The following is a 23,987-nucleotide window of genomic DNA, read 5'->3' as shown; positions in this document are numbered from 1 at the left end:
CCTGTGAGGGTTAGGGCGAGGTCACACACATACCTCTGCATTAGGCTCCAGCGCCAGGGTGAAAGGTCACCAGCGCTAGCCCACATGACCGAAATTGAGCCTGGCGTGGTTTATGCTAATTCAGACACCAGGGTTACCTGGTGAGTGGCAGACATACAGCCCAGGTTCTGCCGGAGCACATTAGCCCCATTAGCATATTGCCAACTAATGGCGATGTTTACATAGTTGACATGTCGGGTTCCTGTCAACACAGCAGGAGAGAGGGAGCTCTACTCTGGGTCTCTCGGCCAGGGTCAGTGGTGGGATGGATAACCCTGCGAGCTGGAGAGCAGGGAGGAGGCAGGAGCCTCCAATGTTTCCCCTGTGCCGGACACCCTCTCTCTCTCTCTCTCTCTGTCTCTCTCTCCCTGTCTCTCTCTCTCTCTCTCTCTCTCTGTGTGTGTCTCTCTCTCTCTCTCTCTGTGTCTCTCTCTCTCTCTCTCTCTGTGTCTCTCTCTGTGTGTCTCTCTCTCTGGCTGATTTAATTGTAAGGGTGGGTGCCGGCAGGGTGTGGGCCCTGGGGTCAGGGGTCAACCTTATTTTCCTCACCCCGGCTTCCTGGTCCGTGGAGATGGGGGTCAGCGAGTCAAATTAAATCTCATTCCTGGGTTTCCCTCCCTCCTGTCATGTATATTCATCGCTGTTCCAGGTTCCAAACACCTCTGGAAATTCACAAAAAGGTTAACTGCTAAAATAAATAATAAAAAATGCCCCCTGTTAAAGCCGTTGACCTTGTGGAATAAGCCCCCTGCCTGAGTCCAGGATTCGTTTTTGTTCAATATAGAGCGTACACAATATAGAGCCCAGAACCGCGATTTTACTGGAAACCATGGTCCTCGATTTACAGTATTTCCCACTGTAACTATAAAAACCGGTTAAACAATAACCATAAAAATGATAACCCTACACGTTAAACCCAGAATGCCAAAAGTGAAAACTCGTTTTAAAAAGAAGAAATATCTCTGTACTGAAAGATCTTGGGTACATGTTCTTGCAGAAACACTCTGGATGTGAAAAAGTGGAGCTCATTTCACTTTGTCACTTAACTCCCTGCTCCTAATAATGAATGCAGATTGCATCCCCATAGATGGATGTGTGACTCTATTCATCTGCTTTATGTTCTGTTTCAGATGGCACAGGCACCTGTGCGATAGGGCACCTGCACTCCGCTTATTAAAGGCGATATATTAAAACGTAAGCAGAGACGATGGCTCCATTTAGCTTTTATTTCACAAATTCAGAGTAAGCTTAACCCCGGTTCAAAGGTCACCTGCAGGGTGACACTTAGCATAATTGCATAAGTGTCTTAACCGTTTCTCCTCCAGCTCTATCTGGTCATTTATAATAAATGTGCTGGCTGGAATACCCTTAACTCACTCTGCGATGACACATTATAGTACTGCTGTGCTTATGTTTTTAACAAGACGGAATATATTGATTAATGACACTGAAGGAATACTAACCATTTGAACCCGGCATATTAATCAACATTTCTTGAATATTTCTATAAATATTCTTGATCTCAAATGGGACAGGTCCAAATTAAATCTATAAATACCATTATGTGTCAAATGAGTTATGAGTCTTAAATACCTTGACAGCATCAATTGGAATAATAAATACAATATGGGGCCGAGGTGTTAATTAGTTTGCGTTCTGCACATCCAGGACAAGAAACCAAGAGGTGAACTGACAGAGACTCGCACACACTGTGAAATCCATAGCTGTGTTCTGCGCTCAGGGTACGAGCTCTTCTCTCTCTGCTGCCAGCCAGCCCACAGGAGGGCTGGACGACAGAGATACAGTATCTCTCCCTTTCTCTCTCTCTCTTCCTCTCTTCGTCCTTTTGTTTCCTTTGTACTGATCAGAATTCATGCTGAGTGGTGGGTTATGGGCCCACAAAAGCACACTGTGCAGTTTGGTTTTAATCTGATTCCACCTGGCCCTCCTAACAGCATTTTGGATCCCTAATATCATTCCTCCACTGCAGCAAAGACCTGGATTAGCTGGCCTAACGATCCCTGTGAGAGGAGCTGAGGAGAGCCTGTCCCCCCGTCTCTCTCCGGGGGTGGAACCCGACACTGTGACGAGAACGCAGCTAATTGGCCCAATTTGTAGGTATTCCATCTGAGTGTTTCCTGCTCTGCTGTCTGGGGTGCTAATGCCACGTAGTGTACTGGAGAACACCATCACACGGCACTCCAACGTACTGCCAGGCTCATACACAGCACTCTTAGCACCGCTACACCTGACACACAGGGGCCGGGATGAAAGCTCAGTCCGGACTCAGACAGACAGAGTCCACGTCCGGGATGTGGGATGATGAAAACACCCCAAAAACGTTTGCCAATCTCGTCCTACAGTCCTAGTGGAGAGACAGAGAGAGAGAGAGGAGGGGGGATTGGAGAGAGGGGGAGAGAGAGCGGAGCGGGGAGAGAGAGAGAGTGAGGGGGGGATTGGAGAGAGGGGGAGAGAGAGCGGAGCGGGGAGAGAGAGAGAGTGAGGGGGGGAGTGACATCCGCAGGCAGGGTGATGGCGATATCAGATGCCCCAGTGGGGGCAGATCTGTCTGGAGGGCCCCAGGCGATGTCCCTGATAAGCCACTGGCCCCAGAGTCAGCGTGGGAGAAGGAACTCAATTAGCTCCTGCCAGCCCCTCTCAGCCTGGCGGTGCCTGGTGCCGCGGCCCGGCCCGCTAGCAGCTGCCTGGCTGACCCCTCCTCAGGGGGCCTCCGCCACCCCTTACCGCGCCCGCGTCCCACAGCGCCCGTCTGGAGATGGGAGGCCTGGCTGCTCTCTCACTACCATAGCTACAATTATATAAAATACACATCAGACACCAAAACAATCTTCACTGCAGAAGTGTTTTCTCACAGGGTCATGTTAATGCCATGTGTGTGTGTGTGTGTGTGTGTGTGTGTGTGTGTGTGTGTGTGTGTGTGTGTGTGTGTGTGGAGGGAGACTGGCTCCCGGGAGAAGGGGAGGGACAGACACGCTGACAAATGGTGTGAAATATGGATGACGCCTTTTTGTATAACTGGTTTTAGGTCAATGACCATCGAGGGAATATGGGAGCAAAACACCCTTGGGGTAATTGTGTGTGTGTGTGTGTGTGTGTGGAAGGGTCCCCACAGACTCCACTCTAATGTGAGAGTCTGAGAGATGCTCCTTATTCTGGACCTTCTCATTCATTAGTCGCGCTCTAAGCAGAGAGGAGGAGGGGAGGAGGGGGAGGGGAGAGGGAGGGGAGGAGGGGGAGGGACGCTTGGTGAGGGTCTGACAGAGATTTATGATGTGCGGATCTACAGAAGAAAACAAAGAGAGGAGACAGATAGAACCGAGAGAGGGAAAGAGAGTGAGAGGTATAGAGAGAAGAATAGACAGCTAGAGAGAGAGAGAGAGAGAGAGAGAGAGAGAGAGAGCGAGAGCGAGAGAGAGAACCAAGAGAGAGGGGGGGGAAGGGAGAGACAGATATAGAGAGAAAGAGAGGCAGATAAAAACAGAGAGGAACAGAGAAGGAGCGGTATAGAGAGAAGGGGGCAGATAGAGAGAGAGATAGAGAGAGAGACGGGAGGGTTTGAGGGAGAGAGTGCTCTCTGTGCGTGCCGATGGAAAGGCGAGGGCCACGGCTGGATCGATAGTCCGTAGGCCCGGCCTGGTGCTGGGTTACCAGCAGGGCCTGGCTGCTAGCGGCCCGGGCAATTAAGATCTTCAGTCTCCAGCAGAGGATTAAATTTAGCTGCTCCACAGCGATGTCACTGTAGTCTTTATAAAGCCATGAGCTCACTCACTACGACAACATGAGCCTCGCGCTCCAGAGGCAAGACGCAGATCACATCAATCGATCTCCAGCCCGGCCCGGCGCTTCCTTCCTGTTTGACGATGATGGCAGGAAAACAGACAAGCAGGGCCTCCTCCCACCAAGCTGCCTCTAGTCTGCCTCAAGTCTGATGAGGCCACCTGAAGAGGCAGGAGGGAGGCAGGAGGGAGGCAGGAGGGAGGCAGGAGGGAGGCTGGGGTCCCTGCAAACGAGCCTGAACGATGAGGATCGGGTTTAAACGGCTGAATATCCTGTTTGGGAGTAAGCTGCCTGGGTTCAGCTTACCTAGTTGGGGAGGGTGAAGGGTTAACAGCTGTTGTGTTTACCACCAGACTGGCTCCCAGCAGGCACTGTACTGTGTTGTGTTTTACTGTCCGAGCCGGCTACGCTGGCACACATGTACAGACCACTGGATTTGAACTACAGTTTGAAAATAGAATAGTGGCTTTTTAAATTCAAATAATTAGCAGCCTTACATTACATGAGGTTGACCGTAGATATGTACACACCCGATCCTTCATCTGCTTCGGTTCTTTCTAGAATGCACTATTTGCACGTCGCTTTGGATCAAATGGATAAAAAAAATAAACATTTTATTTAAAACAAAATAAAAATGTTCATGGTTTCAACCCCGTCACTAAAAGCATGTTATCCTTCCTAGACGACAGAGAGACAGCTGGGGACACAGCGGACTAACTGAACTCATCAAGACTTCCATCCTTTTCAATCACCAACCTTCCAAGTGACCACAGCACACTGGTCAGTGACCTGTATTCAACTCATTCACTCTCATATCGACTGACTGCATCAGGTCAGGTGAGCAGAGAGAGAGAGAGAGAAAGAGAGAGAGAGACACAGAGAGACATAGCGAGAGAGAGAGAGAGAGAGAGAGAGAGAGAGAGACATAGAGAGAGAGAGAGAGAGGGAGACAGAGAGAGACAGAGAGAGAGACAGCACTCCTGAAAGGCAGGTCTACTAATAGTATAGTAACTCTGTACGGTAGATAGACTTCAGTTAACACATTTAAAATTAGACATGTTGAGAGGAGTAAACAGAATTCAAAAGACAAAGACTTTGGGAGACAATAATGTGTAAACACTTTCTATTGTGTGTGAAGCTGCCATATTAGGGATGGCATGTATTCGGCCATGTGTGTGTGTTGACTACCAACAGAGAGAAATATTATTGTAAAAGGTTGCGGCCATTTAACACAGGCCAATGTAAATCCTGGGTTTAGACACAGTGACTTGGAGTACGGCTGGGATGTATGTGTGTGTGTGTGTGTGTGTGTGTGGGGGGGGGGGGGTAGAGGCAAGGAGCCATGCATGAAATTACTTCATTAATCTTCCTCTGATAGACTGTCCATGTTTAGGGGGAAACTCTACCTGCTTTAAACAAAGAGCCCCTCTTCCCCCACTCATAAATTACACTATTCACCAGAGCAACACGCACACACGCACACACACACACACACACACACACACTTATACACACACGCACAGGAAAAACATGCACATAAATATACAAGTAAAAACGTAACTGTCTGAAAATAGCTGATTTCTCAGGTGCCCGTGACAATTTAGCTGCAATCAAATGTGTAAATGTTAGTCCAGGCTCAGGCACAGCATGGACATGCTACTGGTGCACACAAAGCTACTGGTACCTCCACCTGGTAGCTGTCACTAGCATCACTATTAGTGCATACTAGTAGAGAACAGAGTATTATCAAAAACTAGTGTTTGGTTTGACCGTGCAATAAATTTGATCTATCGCTGATAAAACACCTTCGAAAAATATGTCCTGGTTAACAATGTCTGGACAGACACAGTGTCACACCGTGTCTCTGTCTGGTGTGATTGGTCCACAGCTGACTCTATCTGGTGTGATTGGTCCACAGCTGACTCTATCTGGTGTGATTGGTCCACAGCTGTCTCTGTCTGGTGTGATTGGTCCACAGCTGTCTCTGTCTGGTGTGATTGGTCCACAGCTGACTATCTGGTGTGATTGGTCCACAGCTGTCTCTGTCTGGTGTGATTGGTCCACAGCTGACTATCTGGTGTGATTGGTCCAGAGCAGTCTGTGTATAGGGCAGAAACCCTCGTCCTGATGGGTGTGGAGAGGTCCCAGCGGACCATCTCTTCTCCCCCACCTCCCCTCATCCCCCATAAATACTGATAGTAAAAAGGCAGGAGCCCCTGACTGATTTATACGTCTGCGTCCTGCACCACGCTATTCAGGGATAATTAAAGTTTGGGGATATTTCCTGAATGAAAGCATCTCCTTCAGGGGCAATCTAAACATGCATGTCGTCTCTGCCTGCTCTGCTGTCAGCCTCACACAGGGGAGGACGTTGAACTGGCAGATTCGACAGCTAACGTTTTACACCAGTTAGCGTGGATACACACAAACGCATAAACACAGGAAACGCAAACTTACACATGCGCGCCGCACACACAACCAAATGAAAATGACAATAATGGGTCAGAAACATCTCTATAGATCGATGATCATATGAAATCGGGGAGAAGTTTAAATATTTGTTTAGTTTGATGAGGTAGCCCAACAATCCGTGTGGGGTCCCTTATCCCTGTCCCTTCTCTCTTCCCATCCCCTGTCCACATGTCCTCTCTCCCTCTCCCAGTCCCCTCTACAGCATGTTCCCCCATGTCCCTGCTATGACATTCCCGATATGGCTTCAGAGAAGCTTCTCTTAGCGGAGGGATGAATAAAGATTTACATTATAATGCACTCTGGTTTACAGAGACACTCCTGGGTCAGAACAGCACCGGCGGAGGCACAGAGCGCCCGTATAATGGACTCTGATTTACGTGGAGAAGATAGCACCTTGACATTGAATTAAAACAAAGAAATGAAATGGACGCTGTAACCTTCCAGGAGACGGAAGACAGAAAACGGCAAATGACAAACTGAGGACGGGACGAGAAAATATCCGAAAGATCCCTCGCTGTCTGTGGCACAAATACAGAATCCTTCTTTTTTTTTTTTACTACGTTGTTGTTATTATTAACGGAAAAACGCTAACATTCGCTTCCATTTTGCAAAGTGACAGCAGAGCTTATTGACAAAGGCCTCAGGGCACCCACACGTCGATAGCCGACATGTGCCCAGTCAACGTGCTGAGGCCTACGCAGGCAAGATTGCGACCAACAGCCCACCCCTTCCCTCCTGAATAACTGGTTACTCGCCAGGGCTAGTCTCTCTAGGCCAACTAGGAACGAGCATCATTCACTGCCGCTACGTCACGAAACCCTGACTGAACTTACCCCAGAGTCAACTCCTGAACTCTTAACACCAGCAGAGTCAATACACACCACAAAACTGTCACTTAACAGCAGACGTGTCTTTGCTACCCAGAAGGCCTTACTTCAAACTAGCCAGACCCCCCCCCCCCCCCCCCCCCCCCCCCCCCGCCGTGTGTGGGCGGCCGTGTGCCTTGTGGCGCGAGGCTGACAGGTTAAAAGCGTGTGCCTAGTCAGGACTAACACAAGGCCGCGTACTTGGTTAACCCGTCAGTATGAATCAGATGTGCTATTGTGACGGGCTGTTTCAATATTGATTTCATAAATAAACAGAGCTAACCATCGATCCTAACGTTATTTTGCATTTCAATTACTGCTCCAAAACATAACCTTCAAACGATGGGGCGCTCAATACCAATAACATACCCTGATAAACACCGGCATAGCCACCCACTCCACACTCCTTACCAAGTATAAATTAGCGGACTCAGCATTTTCCCTCCCTTACGTTTAAGACAGAGCTTATGTAAAAGCACCTGAGGGGTCATTTCCCCTCAGGTCTGTCAGGACACCAACCCAGACTGAGAAAAAACTGTAGACAGCCTCAGATCAGACACATCCACAACTACTGAGTTATTTTCCACTTTACAATCACGGAGCAGGTGACAATAATAATAATAATAATAATCAATATTTTATTATAGCTTGTTCTTCTCATCAGCTTTAACAAATGTAAAGATTTTCTGACCCTGCCTCAAATCTTTCTCTGTCTGCTGGTGTGTGTGTGTGTGTGTAAATGAAGAGGGGCCTTTCGGTGTTGGAACAACAGGAAGAAATGCTGACAGACCGTGTCAGTGATAGCACTTCCCTGCCACAGTGCAGAGAGCATCCACGCAGGCAGCCTCGTCCTCCCACACTAATGGACCTGGTTATTTTTAAACAAATTCTCACATTGCGGCGAAGGTGTCCAAGGTTACCGTGGCGAAGAGCAAGATGGACGCCTGTGGTGAAGGTTGGTGGTTTCAGAGCAAGAGGATGTTGGGAAATAGTGGGAGCTAATCACAGGACACTGGACAGGACTGACACTGCACAAGTTCTTCTGAGTCACCTCTTCTAAAATAAAACCTGTTCAGCACTGACTTCCCCTAGCATGCTGCGAGGGGTGTGTTTATCGGAGACGATGGTACAGGCCCTTTGACTGAATAAATGAGGTGAATGAATGTGAAATATAAACAAAGACGTTTAAATCACTGATGAGGGGAAAACATTTTTTTTTTTTTTTTTTTTTACTCTATCATTTGCTGTACCTATTAATGTCTCCACAGTGTATCCAAGCATCACAGCACACTGATATCTACACTACACACATTGAGACAGAGAGAGACAGAGAGAGACAGAGAGAGAGACAGAGAGAGAGACAGAGAGAGAGAGAGAGACAGAGAGGGAGAGAGACATAGAGAGAGAGAGAGAGAGAGAGAGAGAGAGAGAGACAGAGAGAGAGAGAGACAGAGAGACAGAGAGAGAGACAGAGAGAGATGCAGAATGGGAATGCCACTGCATCCCTAGATGCCCCGGAGAGATGCTCTCTCCCATCGGAGTGACATATTTACAGTGAAAGAAATGATACTCATATGCAGGGCTTACCAGAAATGGGAAGGCTCCAGTGTGGCCAGGGGACTGAGTAATCGCCCTAATGAATTGGACAACGAAGCCCTGTTGGTACAAGGAGATGCATTTAGAATTGGGTGACAAATTGAATTTAAAACATTAGGTTTTCTTTGAAAGGCATATATGTCCCGACACCTCCCCTTAAGTGCTGAGGGAGAGGCGGGCTGGGCCGGTGGGCCGGCGGTGGGCCGGCGGGGGGCCACTGCGGCCACAGGCTCCTGGCTGTTCACGGGCCGGCCGTCCTCGGCCAGAAGCCTCTTTTGGTAATGTATTCTGAAACCAAATGACCGTAAGCTGATCCCATCTGGGTCGTGTCTGAGCAGGGCTGCTTTGGTTACCCGCCAGCCTCAGACCCGTGATAGCATCTCCACGAAGACAGCAAAAATCTGATTAACTCAATAACACTGAAACACTTGGTCAAAGAGCAAAGAGCTTTTAACTTAAAATACACTAATGCAATTCCCTCGCCTTGTTTTCGAAAACCTAATAAGAACGAAGAGAGGAGGGGGAAAAAAGGGGAGGAATTTTGAGACACGCGTTTTCCGAACCTGAAGCAGCTACCTGGGAATGAAGTCAAACTAATTTGAATCTAATTCATCACGGTGCGCAGACTGCCACCATTCTACAAATACATTAAAAAGCTCTAATTTCATAAAGGCAAACTGGACATTTAGAATATGGCTAAACCTGGGTGTTGACAGGACATGTCAGGCACAGAGAGAAGCTCAGTCTGGTTTCTCTACCTTTCAGGGTGCGTGTTTGCAAGCCAGCGCAAATTAACCTAAACTGACAGTCCTCAGCATTGGCTGATCTAAGAGAGGCGCGGCAGCAACAAGCCTGCCGGACCCACACATCCTCCTCCGAGCTGACGGAGCCTAGACTGACTGACACCGCAGCCCAGTGGGCTCCAGGGAGCGAGAGACCAGGCTGGACACACATCCCCCATGACACGGACAGGGAAACACAAAGCAAGTGTGATATAGATGCCAACAAAAGAGTCTTAAAAAAGACACGCAAAGTCATCCTTTAAATACTAACTCAGCCCTCCTGCTCTGAGCTCTCCAGCTCACATACAAATAAACAATAACATATCGTGGTAAATCAGCTGAGATAAACACAGTCAGTGTTTTAATCCTATTCCGAGGCAACTACAGCCCCCCCCCCCAGGTCAATCCATACCCTCCATACTGCGCTGATTCCACATCAGTGCGGTGCTAATTACACGGAGGACGTGCAACTCCCAGACCCTCTGTACGGAGCGCCCTCCCTCCAGCCCTCCAGCCCTCCAGCCCAGACAGGGAGCTGGGAATCCTGTCCTCGCAGACGGAGACACACAGAACCACTGCTGAGGAGGTTCCAAGCACAGTGTCTCAAGTATTTAACACTGTCTTGTTTTACTAGAGGCCCTAGAGGAAACGTAAAATGGGTTCTTGTGTTTAATCAATTGGATTGGATTTAGTTGTAAATTTACCATTGTTGGTTTCTGATTTTATTTTTATTTGTAGATGCTTTATCTGTATTATTCTGTCTTTATGAAACAATAATAATTTTCTACTACTGACAAAAAGGCATTAATTATTCTGTTGACACACTGACCCCCACAAAATACAATAACATTTGATTGATGTTTTTGATGTTTTACAATCAACGTTGGATTAGTTATCAGAAAAAAATCTTATTTTACATTACAAGTCACAAAGACATAACTGCTGTTGTTGTAGAAATGTTATTAAGTGTATATCAGAAATATGCCAAATACACTTTCAAAATGTTCTACATTTTGTGACCAAATACTGGTGTTCAAAACATACATTTTCTAATATATATAGTTATATATGTACATTGTTTAATGTATACAGTTAATGGTATTAACAATATTGTCAGCTTTTATTTATAATGTATTTTCTTGCTCTTTTGCTTCCTATGACAACAATGTACATGTACAATTTTTGCTGAGGACCAAATCATTTAATATTTCATCTTTAAAACAATGTAAATGTTACACTTAATGTCACTTTAACACTATGTGATAAGATATTTATAAGCACAACTTCTGTAGAACTAATGTGAAGCAAAACCTAATAAGTCAATTATTCAAAATATTATAACATTCTGTTCACTCTCCTAATACAAATATTAGCAGAGTATTATATTGTGTATAGAGAGAGAGGTTTTGGTAAATAAACATACAAATACATAAATTCAACATTAGTTTTCATTTATGATTTTATGATGATATGACAATTAACACTGAACACAGATTTGGATAGAGCTCATGGATCATTTGTCATAGGTGTGACAAAAATACCTGTTTTAAATGGACACTTGAAATATATAGTAAAAAATGTTTATGAAGGAACTCTACTCTCAATGCATCTATTACACATCACTTGTAACTTGGTTAATCAATGTACAATAGAATGTACACAACAATACACAAAATACACTTCAGATGAAAAACATTTATCAAAGTAAAACCTGAGAGAATCATCAGTAATTAGTTTGATAAACACTTAAATCCTCCTTGGTCAACTGTTAACTGAGGTGTAAATTGCAGAGATGTATTGAACCTTTGTAATCCAGATTACCGGGAAAAACAAAGGAGATTACAACGTGCGCACCTTGCTAGGTAATGAGTTCACAGCTTGTGTCTTGTCACAAAATGTACAATAATTAGCCTACAACCTAATCCCAATAAATACCGAAAGTCTCTAAATGCATGCTGACAAAGTGTGTTTCTTTTTTCATCTCTCTGCGCTATTCTATTGAGGAGCCCTGCACTTGAAGCACTTTGAAATACTATACAGGGGGGAAATCCATACTGCTCAACAATTCAAATGTCAGTATAAATTCATGGGGCCTTTTCATTATACACCTAGTGAAGATAAAAAATAGTTTCATCTCATTTTATATTTATGTGATCAGATTTAAATCACAACAGCCTTAAATAATATTTTCATTTAAAGTTTTTCTTTTTACACAGGCAGCAAACATTTTATAATAAAAACTACAACATTGACACTCAAGATTCAATTTGTGAGTATTATATGTCCATGTATACAAAAGCAAAAATAGATATTAAGTTAATGTAAGTTAATATCAATATGAGCAATTTATTGGTCATTTTTTTAGTACTCTGCCTCCAAAAATATAAATAAGAAAGCACTGAGTAGAAAAACGATAGAAATACAGTTTTATATCTGTTTGACCCAAAGCCTTTTAAAAAAAACCTCTGACGTTCTCTGTCAACAGTGCAGATCAACACAGAACACTCACCACTTTCAACTGAGTTGAAACAGTGGGTCACAGCATCGGGAGTCTACAGTGCATATAATGAGAGGTCCACATTGACGGGGCATGTTATAGGAAGTAAGCTTACATTTTGGCCGTGGGCAGCTCGTCTCCCGTGCTCTTGGCTAGGACAGAAGGTGACCGATCCGTGTGCTTGTCTTTCTCTGGGTACACACTGCAGCGTGGAATTCACCCTCCCCAATTCAGTGAATTCACTTTAATCTAATCTTTAATCTAATCTCCTTAAACGTATTGTCCTCCTCCGAGGGTGGCCCTGGCCGGGAACAATGCCATCGCTCAGCAACCCCCTAACCCAACAGGACACGCAACCCAAATGCTTTAGGAATAACACACACGCATGCCAAACAGGCACCCTTAATTGATCAGCCATGCTTTTAATGAAACGTGAATAGTGTCACGCGTCTACAATGGGCCACCATGCATCCCCCTATCAACACAGTCTCATCAGTACACCTGCCCTGTTGCGTTACACTATATCACACTGACACCGAGACTGAATAGCCCCCAATACACGCCAAGAAGCAATAAAGAGGGAGCTGGATAGTGTGTGTGCGTGTGTTGAGAATGTGTGTGTGTGTGTGTTAAGAGTGTTTGATTGTGTGTTAAGAGTGTGTGAGTGTGTGTATGAGGAATACAGAGGCAGCAGAAGCTAAAGCATCTTCACTAACGCAGAGAAAAAAGTTTAGCTCCTAGCTCTGCAGGTCCTTTGTGAAGAGAACAAAAACAGCTGTTCTAAAAAAATATATATATTATTAAAAATAATAATAATAATACTAAAGAGAAGCAAGAGAAAGAAAAGAAGGAAGGAATAAAAAACACATCCAATACCACAGAAGAAGAACAGGGTTAAAAGAAGGGGTGAAGTAAAGAGATGCACCTACTGGTTATGATAGCTGAGAGGGTCTGGTAGACAAAGTTCTGAAATGTCCATCAGTCCAGATTTAGCATTCCAGGAATGAGCGGAAGAAGAAATAAACGACAACTGAGACTTGCTTCTGCCCCAAAATGCCAGCCCAGTTCCCTCAGAGACGGCACCAAACACCTCCAGCACTGCCCCCCCCCAGCCTGCACAGGTACGCCGGACCTTGATGATGTGAGAGGGTGTGGGTGCATCCGTGTGAGTGTGAGAGACCGTATGTGTGTCTGAGTGTGTGTGAGTGTGTGTATGTAAGAGAACGTGTGTGCCTTAGAGAGAGACAGAGAGAGACAGAGAGAGAGAGAGAGAGAGAGAGAGAGAGAGTGGGAGAGCGAGGGGTGAAAGAGAGAGAGAAGCGCAGGCAGTGGAGGATGAGCGCTAAGATGGAGAGAGCACGAGAGAGCGAGCGGGAGGAATGACTCTTTCCATGGTTAGGATAGGGCTCTTTAAGACTCGAGGGCTTGATGAATATGGAACAGCTGCTGTTGGCTGGCTCTGAGGGGCAGGACTTAAAGCTACAGGCCGGCAGAGAGAGAGCGGGGGAGGAGGGATCTGAACATTCGTTCGTTCAATAGCGCACTCCACTACACACAAAACACACACATGCTGAAACACACATACACCGGCTCACTATTACAAGAGAGGACAGATAAACCACATTACGCAGCATAGGCACACAGATATAGTCTTAAACTTTAAATTCTGCTGCAAAATAAAATAAAAAATGTTTTTTGTGAAAGCTGAATATCTTACGGCCCATATAAAAAATGTATGCACAAAATGTTTGGCATTATTTTTTATTGAAGTAATGGTTTGGGCCTGTAATAAGATCACTCCTCAGTGATTGAATTTGTACTTATTATAAAACAAGATTCAATGGGCTACTCTATTTATTATTAGAAAAGTGCATTGACCTACTCATTCTTTCAGCAATTTCAAAACAAATACTTGACAACTGGTGCTTTTTAACCAAAACAGGAAGCGAAGTTGCTTTTGAACTGAATCAGTTCCACAACGCAAGACAACTTTTAAACAATCTAAGACTGTAAACGAATTTATTGAGTTGAGTAGCGAGCCTCGTTTGTGGGTGCTGCATGTGAGGGGCTTTTGTGAATCTTTCACCACCTGTGAGAGATGATCTCGAGTCATGAGTCAAACTGTGGGAGCACATCAGCTTCTAAAGCAGCGGAAAATCCAGCCCTGTCTTCTCTGCCCCCAGATTTAAACCTGCCTGTGTTTCGCTGTTGATCAAGCTCAGGAGGAATGCAGAGAATGCAGATACCATTTCACAGTCAATGAGGGGCTCCATGTTACAGTATCCCCATATTATAAGAGCAAAGCTCACCATGGCATCTTCACAGAGAAAAGAGCGGTCACAAAAGAGCTGACACTTGGAACAGACTAACTCGCCCACATCGTTCAAACTAAGCTAGGAGAGGACAGAGGCTAAAAAGATGTCTACTATTACTAAAACAAGATTTTGCCAGTGAGCACTATGGGACTTGAGGACCACATCTACCAGTACTGTAGATAACAGCGAGAGAGAGAGAGAGAGAGATAGGAAGTGGATAATGGTAGCCTTCTTTTTCTTGTGCTAAAACAGTCTGTTAGAGGGGAAACAGGAATGTCCCTCTGCTACTAGTGTTGGTATTCCCTCTGGAGATGAATCCATCTCTATTCATCGGCTCATGTTTCCATAATCGATGCAAAAACATCACGCAATCCCTGTTGATCATCACAGGCCTATTGATGTTCAGCAACATCTCTTTCAGAGCAGCACGGATAAAACATCCGGTCTCATAAAATGCATAAAATGACGCTGTCAATGAACTAACATTGTAATATACAATTTTGTAGAAGTCAATGGCACAGCTTGTTTGAGGTAAAATGACAAGCTCATGAAGTAAAGAGGAATACAATCCACATAAATTACTCTTTTGATAAAAACCAAACAGAATTTCCTTATAATGTACTCAACATACGACTAACTCGGTAAAACATACAAATCAACACGATTGAAGTATGTCAAAAGGAAAGAAATAGACATTACTTTGAAAACCACCCTACAGTACACAGGCCTATAGTTTTACTGAAGTAGCATCAAACTAGTCTTACTAGTCATGCTGATTACTTCTCAAAACTAATATGTAATTTAATGGCTCAAACACTGGATTAAAAGATAAATAAATATTTATTCAACTGATTTGGTCAAGAAAAGAAAGGATCAGCCTCTTTTGAATACTTATCATGAGGGCCACAGTAGGTCACTGTTTAGATTCTCTCAGTAAAAACCCTCTCATTCAGTATATCTAGTTTACTTTGGACAACTACAAAGAGAACACACTGGGATTCAGAGTGCACAGTCTCTCTTTTAGCAAGATAACACTTCATTCACTTGCATTCTCAAGTGTCTCTAGGATGTATTACTTGCAGAGCTTTTAGGGTGATATTACAGTGTGTTGCCGTGCTCTGTCAGTGTCCTCTCAGTCATGAAAGCTAGGCTGGTCATCTCCTCACCTCTTATCAGCTGTATTATGAAAACCTTACTGCTCGTGGCAGCTGATTTGACATTGGGAAATCTGATACAAAAAGATAGACCTGCAGAAGGCACACAGTTAGTCACGAGGAGAGTAAATGTGATAACAGAATTACGATACAAAATTATACAGTAGTGCACAACGTGCCATGAAATACTTTCCTTCACGCAGATCAAAATAGTCTGTCGCTAATCTATTGGCAAACAACATATTCACAAGTCATAACTCTACGTTTTTGTGTACATTAGCGTGCTAAACAGTTTGTGTGTGTAAACTATACTTGGGTGGGTTTTTAAGGGTTTGTGAGTGTGTAGTTAGTGTGGGAAGGTGGAAGGATCTTAAAGTTTAGGTAGAAAGAGAAATAAAGAGGGGGAATAACAGTAACAACAATGATTTTTAACACAATACATATATTGTGTTGATTATATGAAGCCTAACTGAAGTGTAATATTATAGGAAAATTAATCTCTTAAGATCTATTTATTGTGTCTTACTGTATGGCTGTTATCTTACTTCTTTGATGACAGTGACAGAGGTTATTAAGGGGATTTTAGATTATGAAGATAACATTTGCCAGATCAAATTATTGTGCTTGGTTAGGATTTTGTTTTATTGAAAAAAGCTACACTTTGAATTTGTGGAAGTAAAAACGTTTCACATTTTTACATGAAATGGCCTAATTGGTGTCGACTAATTAGTGGTTCATTGCACCCACCTGGACAGACGGTTATAAGCTAGTGCATCGCTGCACGTGAGAGCAAGGGCCTTTCCGGGATTCGTTATAGCCTGCAGTAGTGGGAAGGATAGACTACATGACAACACGTTTACCGTTGTTAATTTGAGTAAAAAAGAAACTTGACATTACCATACTCAATAAACTAGTTATCTGAATTGTGAGTTTAATGGAGATTTGCCTATGAATACAACATAGGGCAGCAATCTTGTTGACCGTTTGGAGAGTTGCCCTCCCTCGCTCACACGTTCCTGTTTGTAATTATGCCTACCGAGCGCGTGCGACGCACTTCAAGTTGATTTAAATTTCATCATCATTGATTAACAGTCTTTCTTTCAAAACAGCCAGCCCCAAATTATGGCTCTTTGAGCACCACAATCAATATAAAGAAATATACTCATCATACTAAATAATTGTCAGATTTTCTACACCTATCTTTACAATATGAATGTGCATGAGACCGCATGAAAATAGCGGGAACAAAAATTGGCAAACCAAAAACGCAGGTATTGGTCTAAATTACTTCTAAAAAAAACTTCACTTAAAAGCATTAAAACGGTAACCATGTTTAGTTAAGAAAAACACTCAAAAACAAACTCAGAGCAGTTGGCTAAGCTTGCCAACAGTCTCGACTAAAAAAGGCCCAGTCAAAACAATGCAGGAGGAAAAGTAAGGTTGAGAGAAGTCTACCTTACAAAGATAGGTCATATCAAATCCCCCAGGTGCAACTGCGTAGGAGTGGTGTCTTCAGGAAGGAGCTCTCACCAATGTGATTCTGAATGTGCCGTTTCACATACGACAGCCCCGCTATCAACTCCTCCTCCAGCGTGTGTCCTCACTCCATCCCTCGCGGCTACACCAGCGTTGAAGACCTAGGTGCCTATGCAGCTGTTTGAAGCCATTACTGACCTTTACTGCAGCAGTTACGGAGAAAAAGTCGGGGATAATTTGGATAAGAGCCACTGAATATTCGCGCTCTCCCCCTCCCTAACAGAATCCATTAACAGCAACGTGTGGCTGGGTTAGTTTAAATCTTCACCAAGAAAACAGTAGAGACAGTTGACATGCGGTACAAATCTTGAATACCACGGTAGTTCTGGAAAAGGTCGGTCGGATTCCACTGTTGATGAATAAATAACAAGACAATAGTAGCGTCGCGTCTGTAGCAGAATGAGAGCCGAGCGTCGCAACAGTATCACATAGCAGCTTACAAATTGTGTCGGATTCTCAGGAAGTGTGTTTAGCTGTGTAATACGAAAGAATATCCTATTTCATAGATACATATCATATTTTCAGGATGTCCCTTTACAGCAAGGGTCTCAGTCGATAGTGTTAAAAACTTGGTGACTCTCATACAAGACATTTTGAAACAAAAGTTTGCAAAGTTATTTTTACAAGTCATAGAGATTTTAATTTGATTTCCATGTATAATACAATAATTGTTTCATGTTCAATTTACCATTCGGCACATAGCCTTACCTGGTCATGCATCTTTGAGGTTGGGGACACTACAGAGAAACCTACCAGCAGTAACCACTAGAGGGAGCACCATCTCACAACTTGACCACTGAGAAAAGAGGAAGGCCAGTTTATATATTTATATATCTATAATATATTGTAATTCATAAACTGTACACATTCCAGACTTTCCAGATGTTTCTACCAAAAGCAGAGCTGCACATATACATTACCTACACCCTGTCATCAAAGCGCCATATGGAAATGATTTAATCCATATTCTTAATAGATTAACTCATGTCAAAAGATGGAAATAGTTTTTTAAGACCAGTCTAAAATCTATAAAACACTTATAATTAAATTAATCAACAAATAGAGTAAAATGTACTTAATTGATTTGTACACTAGTGGATCTTTTTGTGTCCAAGTCTCAAATTAATTTGACACATGGAATTATATGACAATTAGTCCTTCAACAGTGCATTATATACAGTCCCCTCGCCCAGAGGATGTTGTCAGTGACTCACAGTAAAGTTTCCTTGGCAGCTCTGGACTGAGTGCACAAAAAGCTTCCTGAATGTTTGTCCCTTTACGATGTCCATACAAACCCAATCATACCACTGGTGTTGCAACCAGACTGGAAAGGCACTTCCATCTCCAGGAGTCAGAGGGAAAGAACATGGGAAACCTCGTCTACAGAAAGGCTCCCATCAGCACAGGGCAGTCGTGAGATAAAAAGAATCAGGCATTAATCTCAATCCCTCCCAAAAAAACGTTGCATAATTCAGACCCAAACGCTATCCCCTACATGGTTCAAACTGAATCAGGGGGCCCAACCTCTCTCCCTCCACCTGCTGTCAGCCTCCCTCCATCCCCCCCCCCCCCGTCCCCTAAATTTCATTTGGGAGACATGTCTTCCCTCTGCCCTCTCTTCCATGGTTTCTACATCACTCTCTCCCTCTCTCTCTGAAGTCAGAGCACCGTAGACCTTAGATTTACTTGCTTAACAAATATGGACAGGGGCTCTAAGTGGTTTTTGAAATCTTCGGATGGACTTGGGAGTGCATGTGCTGTGCTGTGCTGGGTAGATGCTGTGTGTGTGTGTGTGTGTGTGTGTTATTCCCTCTCCTCCAGACTCCCTGGCTGGGAGATGGCAGTGTTGGGTGGAGAGGCAGTCTGGAAATGAGATAAGGATGTCTGATTCATAGGATCTGACAGGAAATCTATACCCTGCAATGTTTATAATCCAGCCATTACTACATGGCCAAATGAAACAACAATAATCCAATCATTTACTCCATATTTACCTGAGGCAGATTCTCGGCTTTAACGGTGAAGTGTTCAGCGTGCCGCGTGGTGAAGGGCAGAGGGGGTAAGATGGAGACTGGAGATCAGACAGGCTTCAGACCCCCTGCTGCTGGTCTCAGGAACTGGCCTGGAGAACCTTCACTGCTGCTACGGATCCTGATGATGTTTATCCTGCAGACAGCAAGAGGGTGAAGACTGGGCACCTACCTGGTGCTACGGCGTCCAGAGAACAACCTGCTGGGGCTGGAAATACACGTCGGGAAGAACATGTTAGTGACAGGATGTCTCTGTGGCGGTGTAAGATAAATTAAGATAGACCTGATGAACAGATTGACAAGGAAACTTGTCTTGTTGGCTTGGAGGCTAGGGAGCTGGGAGGCTGGGAGGTGGTGAGACTGGGCAGAGGGTTGATAAGTGCATCTGTGGCTGTTGGTCCACCTGGATGGCCCCTAAAAATCATAGGTCAGTTACTGGTCACAAGGACATGACCGGTTCAGGTGTGACTGAGGGATGGATCATTAATGTTCTTGGTGTGTGACGTGCTGTTAGCACAGACAGGGCAGAGACACGTCCTGAAACCACAGGGTGGAAACATGCTCTCCAAGCTCCCATCGTCCTACAAATATAGAGATATTTAGTTTTCAGTAGCAATAAGCAGGACGAGGGCTGATGCTTCTTAAACAGAGCTGCTTCTGGTTCAGGCTCCAGGTATGTCTGCATGAGCAAATTGTCCAGATTGCCTACTATAGAACACCAAAGGGGTTCCCCATATCACAGGCGCCAATAGATTCCTCAGGAGGAGAGTTACTTATCATAAAGTCTTTCATGGACAGTAAGAGCCTCTCTCATTGTCTAACAGGGGAGGAGATTTATCTTATTTGGGAAAGTGAAGGGGGCCTGCCCTTATCTGTCAATAAACAGTAATTAGATTTTGTTGCCGATAGCGTCGATTGGTTTCTAATCTAGCTGTCGCCCTAGACGTGTGTAATTAAAATCCTGATTGATAAAGGGGAAGAAGCCCGCCCTTGCCATCGCATACCTGACCCCAGCCCCGACCCCTTCCCAGCGCCAACCAGAGGCGAGATATGGCAGCAGGCCTGGGGAGGAAACTGCACTTCTTATTGATCACCTCTATCTATGTTCCTATCCATGCCCTTTTCTCACAATAGAACGTTCAGTACAAAGGGCTCTGGTGCAGTACTTTAGTACCTTATCTCTAACGAGGAGATATTATCTCACATGGGCAACAAAAAAATATATAATGCAAACCGTCAATGCACAAAATCATATAGAATTGTGGTTTTATTAAAAAAACCTCATAAAGACCGTTCAGTGAAAATTACAAATAAAAAGCTTAAACTAAGAAGTCTGTCTGGTATTGTCTTGGACAAACCCTCTCACATAAGCAGTTAAACCGTGTTTGGTGCTAATGAGGGGACCTGTGAATTGACTGCAGTGCAATCAAGAGAAGGAGCCCCTGAGGCAGTTGAAGAGATGAAAAATGAGCAACATACCTTCATCTAGTTAACTGACAGTCCTGTGAACCTAGGACTGGAGTCTGGACACACACACACACACACACATTCTCTCCTCACACACACACACAACCCAGCCATATGAGCGCATGCGAACACACACTGTGCTGCAGACACATGCACTCAGGAGTGAATATGTGATACACAATAGACAAATAAGTCTGTTACCTTAAACTCAGTGGAATCCTACAGAGGATAGCCAGCAGAGACACACTGAAACCTCCAGTCCTGTCATCTGTCCTCCCAGCTGCAGGTAGACAGGGGAGGGACAGAGGCACAGAGGAGGAAGGGGATGAACAGAACAGAGGAGGGAAAGAAAGAGGGAGGGAGACCTGGGAGAAAGAAGGATTCAGGACAGAATGAGGAAGGAGGGAAAGAGAGGGACACTGACCATCAAGCGAAGAGACATCCTGCAGAAGAGCATTCACCAACTCAGTTGTTACTTCGTCCTCCAATCAGCAGTCTTTTAAAACAATATCCAGGAGAGCTTAATGACAACGACAGACAGAACCCCCTCTGTCCCAGCAGGGCGCCGCATGTCGCACTGGTTTAGGATTGTGGGTCCCTGGGGGTCCCTGGGGGTGTCTAGCTCAGGACACTGGGAGAGGTCAGCCTGCAGGCCAGTGACCTCTCCTGTCCCACGCTGGTCACCTGCAGTCACGTACAAACACTGACCCACAGCAATGAAGGATAGCAGCACACTCTGTCTCACTCCCTCTGTGACATGGAGCACACACTCACACACACTCAGGTACACACACACTCTTGCATACACTCCTACACTTTCTTGTGCACACACACAAAGTTGTGTTGGTGGATAAACCTTTCACTCAACAGCATGCTATGATGGCTACCTCAACGCGGATATAATAAATCACAAATTAATACTGTGTGTGTGTGTGTGTGTATGTGTGTGAGAGTTGGTGTTTTGGTGTGTGTATGTATGTGTAAGTGTGTGTGTGTGTGTGTGTAGTGGGGTTTTAAAGGGACTCTCAGAAAGCAGTGGTCCAGTACTTAATTTGATTCTTAATGGAAGGCAAAATTTCCAAAGGAAAACTTCCATTGGGCACAAAATTACTTTCCTTAGTTTTCAATTTCCGAGGCTGTGAGAGAGATTGAGATTGATAAATGCTGGCAGAGGTAACCCATGCGTGCTCTACCTCATTTAGCTGATTTGCTTAATTTCCTCACTAAACAATGTGATTTATATGTAATCATCTAAACAAATGAAAAATAGGCTGTATTATAAATCTTACTATACAAAGTACGTCAATCACTGGCCATGAACCAAATAATCATTATCAAACACCTAACTTTACATCAGGATTTTAGCTCAGTCTTTTTAATCCAGTCAGTGTTTTACAAATCCTCCCTTACCATCTCCCATGGCTCCACCTCTACCAGTGGTGTCTGTGCGTGCTGGGGTGAACCCAGATCCACACGGGGTCAGGGGGGAGCAGGCGGGAACGAGGCTGACATTCAAGGCTTCTCCCTGGGCACGTGCTGCCTGTCCTGGGCCCTCTCCTGGTCCAGCTCAGGGGACACCCAGGGACGGGGCCACAGAGAGGAGCAGCACAGAGCTCTGCAGGACGTGACTCCAATTAGGAGGAGACGCCCTGGATCTCCACGCATCAGCGGCTGAGCCCAGGGGGGCCGGCCTGCTGTGGTGCACCCTGGGCGATGAAACCCAGCCTGGAGCCAGGCTCTCTCTCTCAGACAGGTGCTCTCTCTGAGAAGGGCTTGGACCACAGCTCAGGAACAGGTCTTTCTCTTCTTAAAGGTTTAACCCTGAAGGAGGCAGATCAGCGACAGCCTGGTAGATAGGGAGGAAGATCGTCGAAGCAGGGCTGTTGTAAGAGTGAAATACAGTGCGAGAGTAAAAATACAATATTCTGTGTATTCTTTTAATCTTTTTTTATTTAATTTTTTAAATCTTACATCCATATATGATAAAACGCATACAATTCTTTTTAAAGTTTAATCTATTTTTATTTTTTATGATTAGATTTTGCTTCGAAAATCCTGGATCATTTGTGAATGTTGAGCACACAGTAGCAATCCAAAGGGCTCATTTCCCCTGTGATTAAACATGTATGTTGCCACACACAGGGTTTGCTGTGGAACTCCCCAGGAACAGGAGCTGGTTAATATTCAGGCCCATGTCTAGCTAATGTCTTAAAGTGATAAATAGGGGGGGAGGGTCGGTCGTTTGATTGTTCTTCACAGGCAGTCTGGGAGCAGGAGCAGCACAGGGGGATTTAAGGTGGAGGAATCCTCTCAAAGCCCCTCATTCATTCACTCTCAGAGACGCCCGATCATTAATTGGGGCCTGTCGACACGACTTCACTGTACCCAGCGCCACTGGCACTCACTGCAGTGCATGAGCTTTTTAAGCGATTTCAAAAGAGTCCTTGCCTCATGAAAGGCATTCAAATGACATGAAATTGCATTCATGTCAAGCCTTGCAGGCAGATCTACAGCAGAATAATGTCTTGACTCATGCAAGGCGTATATTTGTGACGATAATCTTGCTCTTGGGAGAAAAATCAGGACACAAAGGCTAAGCTTTGCATTTAAGCAACAGCACTGTTTAAGGCACTAAGGTGTTTGTGTTCCGATGAACATATAGGATGAGAACATGACACAAATGGATGTCTACAAAAAATCACGATTCAGTTCATTGTATTGAACAGACAATAATCTCGCCTAATAGAATTATGTGGAGTAATACACCCTGGAATAACTTTCACTATTATAGTGGATAATGGATGCTTCCAAGGCAGTCATATTTTGCTTTATGAAGCAGAGAATGTAATAATCCTTGGAAAAATGTTGAAATTATTTGCAGAGACTCATTGTAGCATTACAGCAAATAAAGGGTGCATTAACTAAACCAACTGTAGGCAACACATAAAGACGAAAGAATCTGAATACGTTTCCTGTCTTTCCCCAATACAATAAAGTAGAAAACCAGCACAAATGTTCAATATTTCAAGAATTAAGAACATAAAGTACAGTCTATGATTAAGATGTGTCTTAATGTGTAAGAAACATGTTCTTCATCATTGAAGTTTCATTTTTAAGGGAATCTAAATGGATGGGAGTGCGACGGACGGCGGTTTTCTGGCACAGTTTCCACTTTGACAAACCGTGCTAGCACCACTTTACTATACTATACAGGACAAGGTGAGCCCAGCCTTCAAAACTTTCACATTCCAAGTGATGTAGAGTTGGAAGGTGAAAGCGGCACATGGCCAGATTTGGTTCATAGTGTCAAGCATGTGATACTTTAGTATTTATAACCATTAAGAGGGATATGTCATAAAATACAGCAGGATTCTTTTTCAGGGTTGCCTTTGGCCTACATCACATCAGCCATTTCTGCCCGACTTTCTCAGAGCT

The 23,987-nt window shown here is 44.4% G+C and overlaps 1 protein-coding gene across 1 annotated transcript in view; it reads right to left on the bottom strand.

Moving 5' to 3' along the window:
* The window catches only part of esrrb (estrogen-related receptor beta), a 51,547-nt gene extending 32,428 nt beyond the window's left edge, over positions 1-19,119 (bottom strand). The window contains exons 1-2 of the mRNA XM_084683317.1: positions 19,050-19,119; positions 8,763-8,831 (exon numbers count right to left, since the gene is read on the bottom strand). The gene's annotated coding sequence lies outside the window, so the exon portion shown is untranslated. The remainder of the gene's footprint in view (positions 1-8,762; positions 8,832-19,049) is intronic.
* Between the last annotated feature and the right edge of the window lie 4,868 nt (positions 19,120-23,987).

This window comes from Hypomesus nipponensis, chromosome 3 (genome assembly GCF_054491055.1).
Source record: "Hypomesus nipponensis isolate SF chromosome 3, ASM5449105v1, whole genome shotgun sequence".
Classification (NCBI taxonomy): domain Eukaryota; kingdom Metazoa; phylum Chordata; class Actinopteri; order Osmeriformes; family Osmeridae; genus Hypomesus; species Hypomesus nipponensis.
This window is presented reverse-complemented; position numbering and strand designations above follow the sequence as displayed.